Genomic DNA, 12,738 nt, shown 5'->3' on the forward strand with positions numbered 1-12,738 from the left:
ATAATAGTTGCCATTCTGACTGGAGTGAGATGATACCTTAGAGTGGTTTTGATTTGCATTTCTCTAATTGCTAGAAATGATGAACATTTTTTCATATATATGTTGATTGATTGAATATCCTCTTCTGATAATTGTCTCTTCAGGTCCTTGTTCCATTATTGATTGGGTTACTTGGTTTTTTGCTGTTTAGCTTTTTGAGTTCTTTATTTACCCTAGAGATTGGTACTCTGATGTGTGAGGGGGAAAGACTTGCTTCCAAGATGTAGGTACTCTATTCACCTCACAGAGTGTTTCTTTTGCTAAGAAGAAATTTTTTAGTTTGAGTCCATCCATTTATTGATTCTTGGTTTTAATTCTTGTGCTGTAGGAGTCCTATTAAGGAAGTTGGGGCCTAATCCCACATGATGGTTATTGGGGCCTACTTTTTCTTCTACTAGACACAGGGTCTCTGTATTCCTAAATCCTTGATCCATTTTGAGTTGAGTTTTGTGAATGGTGAGAGGGGTTTAATTTCATTTTGTTGCATATGGATTTCCAGTTTCCCCAGCACCATTTGTTGAAGAGGCTATCACTTCTCCAATTCATGTTCTTGGCACCTTTGTCTAATATAAGATAACTGTAGTTTTGTGGGTTGGTCTCTGTGTCCTCTATTCTATACTATTGGTCTACTTGTCCGTTTTGGCGCCAATGCCATGCTGTTTTTGTTACTATTGCTCTGTAGTATAGAATAAGGTCTGGTATAGTGATGCCACTTGCTTCACTTTTCCTGATAAGAATTGCTTTAGTTCTTCTGGGTCTCTTATTTTTCCAGATGAAGTTTATAATTGCTTTTTCAATTTCTATGAGGAATGCCAATGGAATTTTGATCGGAATTGCATTAAATCTGTATAGTACTTTTGGAAGTATGGTCATTTTGATAATATTAATTCTGCCTATCCAAAAGCAAGGTAGATCTTTCCATCTTCAAAGGTCTTCTTTAATTTCTTTCTTTAGGGTTCTGTTCTTTTTCACCCCATTTTTTAGGTTCATTCCCAAGTATTTTCTTTTTACAGGCTATTGAAAATCTTTTTTCCCTACTTTCCCTTTCTGAGGATTTGTCACTGATATACAGAAATGCCTTTGATTTATGGGTGTTGATTTTATATCCTGCTACTTTGCTAAATTAATTTAGTAGTTCTAGGAGTTTTCTGGTGTAACTTTTAGGTTCTTCCAGGTATAGAATCATATCATCAGCAAATAATGCAAATTTGAGTTCTTCTTTTCCTAAGTGTATCCCTTTAATTTCTTTCATCTATCTATTTGCTCTGACCAGTGTTTTTTAAGAACTATGTTAAATAGAAGTGGTGAAAGAGAGAATCCCTGTCTTGTTCCAGTGTTTAGTGGGGATGCCTTCAATTTTTCTCCATTTAGAATGATGTTGGCCTGGGGCTTAGCATAGATAGCCTTTATGATGTTGAGATATGTTTCTGTCATCCCTACTTTTTATAGTGTTTTGAACATAAAGAGGTACTGTATTTTGTCAAATGATTTTTCTGCATCTATTGAGATGATCACATATGTGATTTTTATATTTGAGTCTATTGATGTGATGAATTACATTTATTGATTTCTGTATGTTGAACCGATCTTGCTTCCCTGGGATGAATGCCACCTGACCATGAGGCACGATCTTTTTGATATGTTTTTGTATTTGATTTGCCAGAATGTTATTGAGAATTTTTGCATCTATGTTCATTAGAGATATTGGTCTGAAGTTTTCTTTTTTTTTTCTTTTTTGATGTGGCTATGCCTGGTTTTGGCATCAGAGTGATATTGGCCTCATAGAATGAGTTTGGAAGTGCTGCTTCTTTTTCTATTTCCTGAAATAAATTGGAGAGCATTGCTTTTAGTTTTTCTTTAAAGGTCTTGTAGAACTCAGCTGTGTAACTGTCTGGCCCTGGGCTTTTCTTGGTTGGTAGACTTTTGATGGTGTCTGCTATTTCATTACTTTAAATCGATTTGTTTAAATTGTGTATAGTATCCTGATTCAATTTGGGCAAATTATATCACTCTAGAAATTTGTCAACGCCTTTGATATTTTCTATTTTATTGAAATACAAGTTTTCAAAATAATTTCTAAATATCTTCTGTATTTCTGTAGTGTCTTTTGTGATATTTCCTTTTTCATCATATATGTTAGTGATCTGAGTTTTCTCTCTCCTTCTCTTCGTTAGCATGCCTAACGGTCTGTCAATTTTAGTTATTATTTCAAAGAAGCAACTTTTTGTTTTGTCAATTTTTTCAATTATTTCTTTTATTTCAATTTCATTGATTTCCACTCTGCTTTTAATTATTTCTTGTCTTCTGCTTCTTTGAGTATTGATTTGTTCTTTTTTCCTAGGGCTTTGAGATGTAGTGTTAATTCATTTATTTGCTAACTTTTTCTTCTTTTAAGGAATGAACAATAAATTATCACAAGTTGAGGATGATATCATTCTATACCTAGAAGACCCAAAAGGGTCTACAAAGAAACTACTAGAACTAATAAATGAATTCAGCAAAGTGGCAGGATATAAAATCAACACGCATAAATCAAAGGCATTCCTGTATATCAGCGACAAAACTTCTGAAATGGAAATGAGGAAAAACACCCCATTCACAATATCCTCAAAAACAAAATACTTGGGAATCAACCTAACAAAAGAGGTGAAAGATTTATACAATGAAAACTACAAAACACTAAAGAGAGAAATAGAAGAAGATCTTAGAAGATGGAAAAATATACCCTGTTCATGGATAGGCAGAACTAACATCATCAAAATGGCGATATTACCAAAAATTCTCTATAGGTTTAATGCAATGCCAATCAAAATCCCAATGGCATTTCTTGTAGAAATAGACAAAGCAATCATGAAATCATATGGAAAAATAAAAGACCCAGAATAGCAAAAGAAACTCCAAGCAGGAAGTGTGAATCAGGCAGTATAGCCATACCAGATTTCAAACTATACTACAGAGCAATAGTAACAAAAACAGCATGGTACTGGCACCAAAACAGGTGGGTGGACCAATGGTACAGAATAGAGGACACAGAGACTAATCCACAAAGTTAAAACTATCTTATATTTGATAAAGGGGCTAAAAGCATGCAATGGAGGAAGGATAGCATCTTCAACAAATGGTGCTGGGAAAACTGGAAATCCATGTGCAACAAAATGAAACTGAATCCCCTTCTCTCGCCATGCACAAAAGTTAACTCAAAATGGATCAAGGAGCTTGATATCAAATCAGAGACAGATAGAAGAAAAAGTTGGCTCTGATCTACATATTGTGGGGTCAGGCTGCAAATTTCTTAATAGGACACCCATAGCACAAGAGTTAACAACAAGAATCAACAAATGGGACTTACTTAAACTAAAAAGTTTTTTCTCAGCAAGAGAAACAATAAGAGAGGTAAATGGGGAGCCTACATCCTGGGAACAAATTTTTACTCCTCACACTTCAGATAGAGCCCTAATATCCAGAGTATACAAAGAACTCAATAAATAGACAATAAGATAACAAATAACCCAATCAACAAATGGGCCAAGGACCTGAACAGACACTTCTCAGAGGAGGGCATACAATCAATCAACAAATAGATGAAAAAATGCTCACCATGTCTAGCAGTCAGAGCAATGCAAATCAAAACCACCCTAAGATACCATCTCACTCCAGTAAGATAGGTAGCCATTATGAAGTCAAACAACAAGTGCTTGTTAGGATGTAGGGAAAAGGGTACACTTGTACCTTGCTGGTGGGGCTGCAAATTGGTGCGGCCAATTTGGAAAGCAGTATGGAGATTCCTTGGAAAGCTGGGAATGGAACCACCATTTGACCCAGCTATTCCCCTTCTTGGACTATTCCCTAAAGACCTTAAAAGTGAGTATTATAGGGATACTGCTACAACGATGTTCATATCAGCACAATTCACAATAGCTAGACTGTGGAACCAAACCAGATGCCCTTCAATAGATGGATGGATAAAAAAATGTGGCATTTATACACAATAGAGTATTACTCTGCAATAAAAAATGACAAAATCATGGAATTTGCAATAGAAGACACAAGGAGAAATATAAATGTGCACAAAGACAATACCTCGCCAAAAAAAAAAAAAAAAAAAAAAAAGGAGCTGCTTGCTTAAATACTTATGCACTTGGAAAAATAATTTTCAAGGTTGCTTGAAATAACATTTATTTTGCTTTGGATTGGTACTCTCAAAGAAAGTTCTTCAAGGATGGTTAAAATTCTAGCATTAATACTAAATATCATTCTCTCATTCTCATTTTTGTGACATTAACACATGCTGAGGATTTTCAGCACGCATAAATGTAAAATGGTGGCTGAGCCAATGAAGATCAAAATGAGAAACCTGACGAAAAAAACATTCTGGAAAAAGAAGTTGATTTTGAAGACAATGGACAAATGGAAGAATACTAGTACTGTATTAGATATCAGGTTCTATTTATACTCAGGCACTACATTTCTTTATCATTAAAATTTACTTGACCAGCATTTTTTGAGCAAGTTCTTAAAAGATTGTTTGACCTACTGGTTCCTTAAGGAGTAAATAAAGGGATTTAACATTGGGGCAACAGAGGTATTGAGCACAGCTATGCCCTTGGTCAAGGTTTCCTCTTCTTCGGCTGAAGTTTTGACATATATGGAAATGCAGCTTCCATAAGAAATGGAGACAACAATCATGTGTGAGGAGCAAGTGGAAAAGTCCTTTTTCCTTTGCTCAGCAGAGGGGATTCTCAGAATTGTCTTAATGATGAACACATAGGACAGAATCACTAATATTATGGTTGTAGTGAGAGTTAATATGGCCAGGATAAATGCCAAGAGCTCTAGGAAGGACGTGTCTGTGCAGGAGATCAGGAGCAAAGGAGAGGTGTCACAGGTGAAGTGGTCAATGATGTTGGAGTCACAGAAATCCAGTTGTAGTCCCACAAGCTCAGGTGGAAAGATGGTGAGAAAGCCGGCCAGCCAAGAACCAAGGACAAGCAGGGTGCATACCCTGCTGTTCATTATTGTTGTGTAGTGCAGAGGCTTGCAGATAGCCACATAATGGTCATAGGACATCGAAGTCAAAAGGAAAAATTTTGTTGCGCCAAGCAATATGAAGAAAATCACCTGGTTCATGCAAGAATTGTAGGAAATGGTCTTATCCTCTGTTATGATGCTGACCAGGTATCTAGGAATAGTAACTGTGGTGAATGAGATTTCTAGGAAAGAGAAACTCCTGAGGAAGAAATACATGGGTGTTTTTAGGTGCAAGTCTACCAGAGTGAGGGTGATAATTGTTAAGTTTCCAGTAATGCTCAGTATGTAGGTAAAAATAGAAAGAGAAAAATGAAAATATTTAGCTTTGGGTCATCTGTTAATCCCAGAAGAATGAACTCAGTTGCAAATGTATGATTTTTCATTTCCTATTGTTCCTTTCTTCCAGGTCTAAAGATGCAAATAAAAAACAATTCTTTAATAAGTTTAGGACAGACTTTTGATCACTTTTTCTGAATCAGAAAAAAAAAAAAAAGGCCTGTAAGTAAACAAAAAATTAACCACCAAATACACTAACTTTGGGGACTGAGGTTGTAGCTGAATGGTAGAGCACTGGATTGGATCATCAGCACCACAGAAAAATAAATAAACAAAGGTACTGTGTTCATCTGCAACCAAACAGATATTTGGAAAAAAAAAAAGATGTACTAAATTTGGAAAGTATACATAAACCACAAGAAAATAATCTGTCTGTTACCTTCAGTGTACATCTCTATCCATTTAGTATCAAGTTAGTCTCTTCATAGGTTTAATAAGTGCAACTGCATAAGAAAATTATATTGTCAAATGTGCCCTGCTTTCCTTTAAATATCTGAACATGTGTGTGAAAAAACTAAGTAAAACATCTTAAAATATAAAATATTTGTTGTTAAAATACTGTTGCAATGAGCACATGTTCTGAATTTCTGAACATGAAAAATTTTGAAGTGTGTTTCTTAATTTTCCATGATACTCAGTATCATTCTTACTAGCATGGAGAATTAATAATTTTACAAATGAATCAGGACAAGGAAAAGTATTATTTACATAATTCTAAAGAAGCAAACTCAGGGAGCTGGGGATGTGACTCAAGCAGTAAGGCGCTCGCCTGGCATGTGTGGGGTGCTGGGTTTGATCCTCAGCAGCACATAAAAATGAAATAAAGAGGGGATCCAACATGGCTGCTGGCGAGGAAGCAGCGATTCCAATGTCTCCACATTAACGGGATCAGAAAGACCCATTGGAACAGCGGCAGTCTACCTACTGAGGAACTTCTAGCAAAATTCCGTGAAGAGGGGCCTGCTGGGAATTGGTAGGTTTATTAGAAGTGTCAGTTTGTCCCAGACAAGTGGATCTTGACCGGCCATGCAGGCGCGGAGGTCAAGTCCCGCAGCCACCAGCCGCTTCAGAAAGAGGCCAGAGGCCCCGAGCGGCGCGGCCCGCCCGAACCCGCAGACGGCACCCGACACCTCGCCGTCCCGAGAGGCCCCGCTCTCGCTCAGCGAACGGCCACTCCACCCTCCCGGATCTTAGCCACGCAGCCGCAGCTGCCCGGCTCTACCGGCAGCCCGGCGCAGCGAGAAGTGTCCCCGCCTGGCCCAGCAGACAGCCCGTGCCCTCCCGGCTCTACTAACAGCCCTGCCCACCCAGTGAACGGATCCCCCCCCCCAGACAGTGTGAAGGGAATATAACCAGAGATTGTGTCAGACCAGAGACAAGCCAGTTCCACCCCTCCCTTCGGACACTCCGGCAAGGAGCCAGGGGCCCGCCATAGCAGAGAGGGGAAGTCACCAAAGTTCGGCCAAAGAGATTCCTTCTCAGCGGAATCTACTTTAGCAGGTGTGTGACTCCCACCCACATCAGATACAAACAACCGGGAAACTTCAAAATCTCTCCGTGGGCGTGACCCTAAGGGCCAAAGGACTCTCGATCCCCAACTCCCCCTACTGCCAGTGACGAAGGCCTGACTGTAGGTGCAGAGGGAAGCAGAGAAGACTCCCCACCCCCAAATCCCCCAACCACGAACTGAGAGGGTGTGACGGTAGGGGCGGAGGGAAACAGAGGACACTCCAGACCCCAACTCCTCCTACTGCCAGCAGTGTGGTTGTGACTGTAGGGGCTGAGGGAAGTAGAGGGGATCCTAGAACCCCAACTCCTATTACCACCAGCAGCGACACCAATGGTCTTAGCTGCCAGATTCCGAAGGTGTGCCCATCAAAGGGGTCCGGAAAAATTAAACAATTGACTCCCAGACTACAGCTCCACAGCACTGGGGCTTAGATGAATGACAACGAGAGTGCTCAGTAGTTAGGGAAATAGAGCACTCGGTGGGGCTGAAAGTGTAACCAAATCCTTGGTGAACTGCCTCCAGTGAGCAGGACCTGGCTGGCTGGCAGGAGGATGGGGAGGAGGGGCCGTAGAAGTGAAACGGCTCTGGTCCAACAGGATTGAGAGACTCCCAGGAACCGCCTTACAGGGATTGCTGTTGACACATTGAGGGCAAAACTCAGCCCGGAGGGCACAGCCTACGGGAAGAGAATAAAATGGATCTCTAAGACCTAATTTTATTTCCTATTTCATTTTAACTTTTTCTCTCCCCTTTCCCTCTCTCTCTACCCTTCCAAGTTTTATGGCTCTTTCCATTCTCCTCTATGCTATCTATCTCCTTCTCCTTCTTTCCTTTCAAGAGCACCTACCTTCCCCTTCCCCGCAACTTTCATCCCAAGCATTACGTCATCCATTTTGCGTAACTGTCTAAATACAAAGAGGTGTGCGCCCTTCCCCCGTGCCTGCAAGGTAGCCGGACCTGCAACCCACCAGCAGGTCAGGCCCAGCAACCTGGGAGTGGCAGAGCCGCCCCACGCGCCTGCAATGTAGGCGCACCTGCTACCAACCAGCAGAACAGGCCCAGCGGCCTGCCGATGTGGTATGCACAGCGCCCCAATTGGAGGAGGAGCAGAGCCCCTGCCCGCACCTGCGCGGGAGACTTAGCAACTATACAAGAGTAATACAAATATATAGGGGGAAAATTCAACAACTCAACAGTCTCAGTAAGCAGAAAGAAACACGAACAATATGAAGAGACAAGGAAAGAAAGGACCACAAGCAATGCAGGTCCACTCAACGTTAGAAGAGGTAATTTCTGCAGCAGATGGAATGTCAGATAAAGAATTCAGGAGATACATGCTTCAGATGATCTGGAGTCTCAAGGAAGACATGAGACAGCAAAATCAGACAATGAAAGATTTCCTCAACAATGAAATACACAAACAAATCCAGGAAGCAAAAGATCAACTATACAGGGAGATAGAAGTTATAAAAAACAAACAAACAGACATCCTAGAAAGGCAGGAAGCAATAAACCAACTTAAAAACTCAATTGAGAATACTACCAACAGAGTAGAACACTTAGAAGATAGAACATCAGACAATGAAGACAAAGTATTTCAACTTGGAAAGAACATAGACAGCTCAGCAAGACAGTTAAGAAACCATGAGCAGAACATCCAAGAGATATGGGATAACATAAAGAGACCAAACTTAAGAGTCATTGGAATACAGGAAGGCACAGAGCTCCAAACCAAAGGAATAAACAATCTATTCAATGAAATAATACGAGAAAACTTCCCAGACTTGAAGAATGAGACAGAATCCCAAATCCTAGAAGCCTACAGGATGCCGAATGTGCATAATCATAAGAGATTCACACCTAGACACATTATAATGAAGATGCCCAACATACAGAATAAGGAGAGAATTTTAAAAGCTACAAGAGAAAGGAAGCAGATTACATTTAGGGGTAAACCAATCAGGATAACAGCTGATCTCTCAACACAGACTTTGAAAGCTAGAAGATCCTGGAATAACATATTTCAAACACTGAAAGAAAATGGGTTCCAACCAAGAATTGTGTATCCAGCAAAATTGAGCTTCAAGATGGAAGATGAAATTAAAACCTTCCACGATAAACAAAATTTAAAAGAATTTGCAGCTAGAAAACCATCTCTCCAAAAAATCCTTGGCAAAACATTACAGGAAGAGGAAATGGAAAATAACAATGAAAACCAACAGTGGGAGGTAGGACAGTAAAGGGGGGAAAATAATCAAAGAGGAAAACAAACCATATTCAGTAACATAAATAAACAAATATGGCTGGAAGGATAACCCATATCTCAATAATAACCCTAAATGTTAATGGCTTAAACTCACCAATTAAGAGACACAGGCTAGTAGAATGGATCACAAAACATGACCCAACAATATGCTGCCTACAGGAGATGCATTTGATAGAAAAAGACATATGCCGCAGTCTTGGCTGGGCACAGAATCACGAGCCACTCAAGCAGGAACAAAACTTTATTTCGAAAAAACCGCCGCCGCCGGCAAGCCAAACCCGGTCCTCCCACGCGGGCGTCCACCGGAACCGCGCCGCCCGGAACCAGGGGGGCCCGGACCTCCCCCGGAATTTCCTCCTACTATCTTTCCCCAACCAATGGGAACTCTCCAGCAGTCCGGTAACTTGAGTCCTGTAGCAGGCCAAGGTGAACAGCAGGAGCCCAATTTGCATATGAATGTAAATCTTAGCATAATAATACCTCAGTGGCTAGCTGGGTCACTTTACAACCAAAGGTGCCATTTATATTTTGCTTGTGGCTCCTAGCATCTGCCCCCTTCTGTTTAATTAAGCAACAAGCAATGTGGCTATGGACCGTGCCTGGTAGGTTGTCCAATTTAACATATGGTTCTTACCCGTCATGGGAGAACTGACCTTTAGGCGTCAGCTTCCTGTCTTAGGTTGAATCCATTGTAATCAGATCAACCCGTCACTGACTACCGGTCCAGCATTCAGCCATGCTTGTGGATAGGCCTATGCACCAGTGGGGGGGTGAGGTTCTTTGCCTCACCTCTGTTGGCCCCCAAATTTTAGACCATCACTAGTAGAAGGGAGGAGGATACAGAAATGCCACGACATTAAGCCAATTGTTGGCTCCTTGGAAAAATTGCGTCACTGGTGACACCATCAGCAAAGATATGCCAGTATTACCACAATTAACATGGGGTGCGCTGGCAAGGAAATTGCATCACTGGTGACACCATCAGCAAAGTATGCCAGCAGTACCACAATTCGGTGCACCAGATGATATTTTACAATGTATGCAACTGATATATAGTCCAGGCAAGTTCTGCAAGCAGTTCAAATTGGAGGAGTCTATCAATATGTCCATTTCCTCCCAAAGTAAATCAAGTCCTTGATAGCATTACTTGTTGAGTTATATTCATTGATGCATCAGTTTATACAGTTTACTGTGATTGCTATCATAGAAGCTGTAGTTTGGTTTTATCTCAGTCTTCACCGGAATTGGGATGGAGATGGAAATTTTGGCAATGATGCTAAAGAGACATTATCCTGAACAGAATTATTAAATATAATAAAAAGGAAAGGTGAAAGTAAACAAACAGATCTGTTAAACTCCTTTAAAAACAATCTTCAACAGCTGTTTACCAAATTTAAATTAGCAAACAAACAGATCTGTTAACCATTTTTAAAAACAATCATTAACAGCTGTTTACCTAATTTAAATTAAACCATATAAATCACGTGAATAAAGAAAAAATTCGGATCCATTTTTTTTTTTTAATTTTTTTTAAAGAGAGAGGAGAGAGAGAGAGAGAGAGAGAGAGAGAGAGGGAGAGAGAGAGAGAGAGAGAGAATTTTTAATATTTATTTTTTAGTTCTCGGCGGACACAACATCTTTGTTGGTATGTGGTGCTGAGGATCGAACCCGGGCCGCACGCATGCCAGGCCAGCGCGCTACCGCTTGAGCCACATCCCCAGCCCCATCGGATCCATTTTTTTATGAGCGCTCCTCATATAAGAAATATGGACATACACACATACAGACATACAACACAAAACAGAAGTGTGCACACAACATACAACACATAAGACAATAGTAAATAAAGGCCTTGTAACTATACCTAGGTGAAATCTCCATTGCAATGTTTAAAAACTCCACAGTCAAAAAATAAAACACAGTCAAAAAATAAAACTGATCAGAAAAACATTAACCTAGGTTTGTATGAGCTCAAAAAATAAATAAATAAATAAAATAAAATAGAACTTTATGATGTGGGAAAAATGCAATAATAAAATAGATATTGAAAAAAAAAAAACACCTTGGTTAATCACTGTCGCAGATGTAAGAATAGCCAAGCTGGAGCTCTGGATGTCAGCTGTTATGGATTTGAGTCAAATCATCTTCTTTTTCTGTAGAAATTGTTTTAGTTAGTCTCTCTGGAATCCAAATCGGTTGCTGTTCATCCTGTGGGAAAACACAGACAGCACCCCGATTCCAGACTATCACTGGATCGGGGCCTTTCCATTGTCCTGTTAGAATATCTTTCCAAAGTACCTTAGGCTTATGTACATTTTGGGGGTACAAGTGTCTTTCCGCAGCACTAAGTCCCGATGAATCTAAATTTAAAAAGTTTAGAGTAAAAAGGGTTATTTTAAGTTTATCTTTGGGGGATATATACCCCTTTCCAATTCCCTCCTTTTGTTTTAATAAGTACATTTTAATAGTTTGATGAGCTCTTTCAACTATGCCTTGTCCTTGTGGATTGTATGGAACTCCTGTTATGTGAGTAATACCAAATGATGAGCAAAATTGTTTAAAAGAGGTGGAAGTATAATCAGGACCGTTGTCCGTTTTTAACTGTTTTGGAACACCCACAGTGGCAAAATTTTGTAAGCAATGAGCTATAACATCTTTAGTTTTTTCTCCGGCATGAAGGGAGCCCATCAAAAATCCGGAAGAGGTATCAACTGTAACATGTAAATATTTTAATTTTCCAAATTCTGGCAAGTGTGTAACGTCCATCTGCCAAATATGGTTAGGTATCAGTCCTCTAGGATTGACTCCAAGATTAACTTGTGGTAAAAATGTCACACAATTTTGACATTGTTTTATTATATGTCTGGCTTGTTCTTTAGTTATTTTAAAACGTTTTTGTAAAGTATTAGCATTGACATGGAACCTTTTATGAAAATTTATAGCTTCTTCTATTGTGGAGAAAATATGTATGTCATGTGTAGATTTATCTGCTAGTTCATTGCCCATACTAAGGGCTCCAGGCAATCCTGTATGTGCCCTGATATGACCTATAAAGAATGGATCTTTTCTGTCCCAGATTAGACTTTGTATAGCAGAAAACAAAGAGAAAACAGTAGAAGAAGGTGAAATCCTACCAGCATCTTCAAGGGATATTATAGCATTAACTACATACTGACTATCAGAAAATAAATTAAATACAGAATCTTTAAACATCATAAAAGCTTGTAATACTGCATTAAGCTCTACCTTTTGAGCTGATTGTTTGGGAACTAAAAATGTAAAAGTTTGATCAGGAGTAACTACTGCTGCTGTACCATTGTTTGACCCATCAGTGAATATATTTGGAGCATTTATGATAGGGGTTTTTCTTGTCATTTTTGGAAAAAACTACAGGATGCTTAGACCAAAAAGACAACAAAGGATTAGATGGTAAGTGATTATCAAATGAAACACTAGTTTTACACATGATTATTGCCCAAGTATTTAACTCATTAGCTAACTCATCAATTTGATCCATAGTATATGGAGTGATAATTTTATTGGGAGAAATCCCAAATAC

General features: G+C 39.5%; 1 pseudogene across 1 annotated transcript; it reads right to left on the reverse strand.

The window, feature by feature from the left end:
• Positions 1–4,569: 4,569 nt before the first annotated feature.
• LOC308658872 (olfactory receptor 6C76-like) lies at positions 4,570–5,450 on the reverse strand (annotated as a pseudogene). The gene has a single exon. The product of its transcript is annotated as an olfactory receptor 6C76-like (transcript).
• Between the last annotated feature and the right edge of the window lie 7,288 nt (positions 5,451–12,738).

Source organism: Spermophilus citellus, assembly GCF_964194105.1.
Source record: "Spermophilus citellus genome assembly, chromosome: 10".
NCBI classification, from domain to species: Eukaryota; Metazoa; Chordata; class Mammalia; order Rodentia; family Sciuridae; genus Spermophilus; species Spermophilus citellus.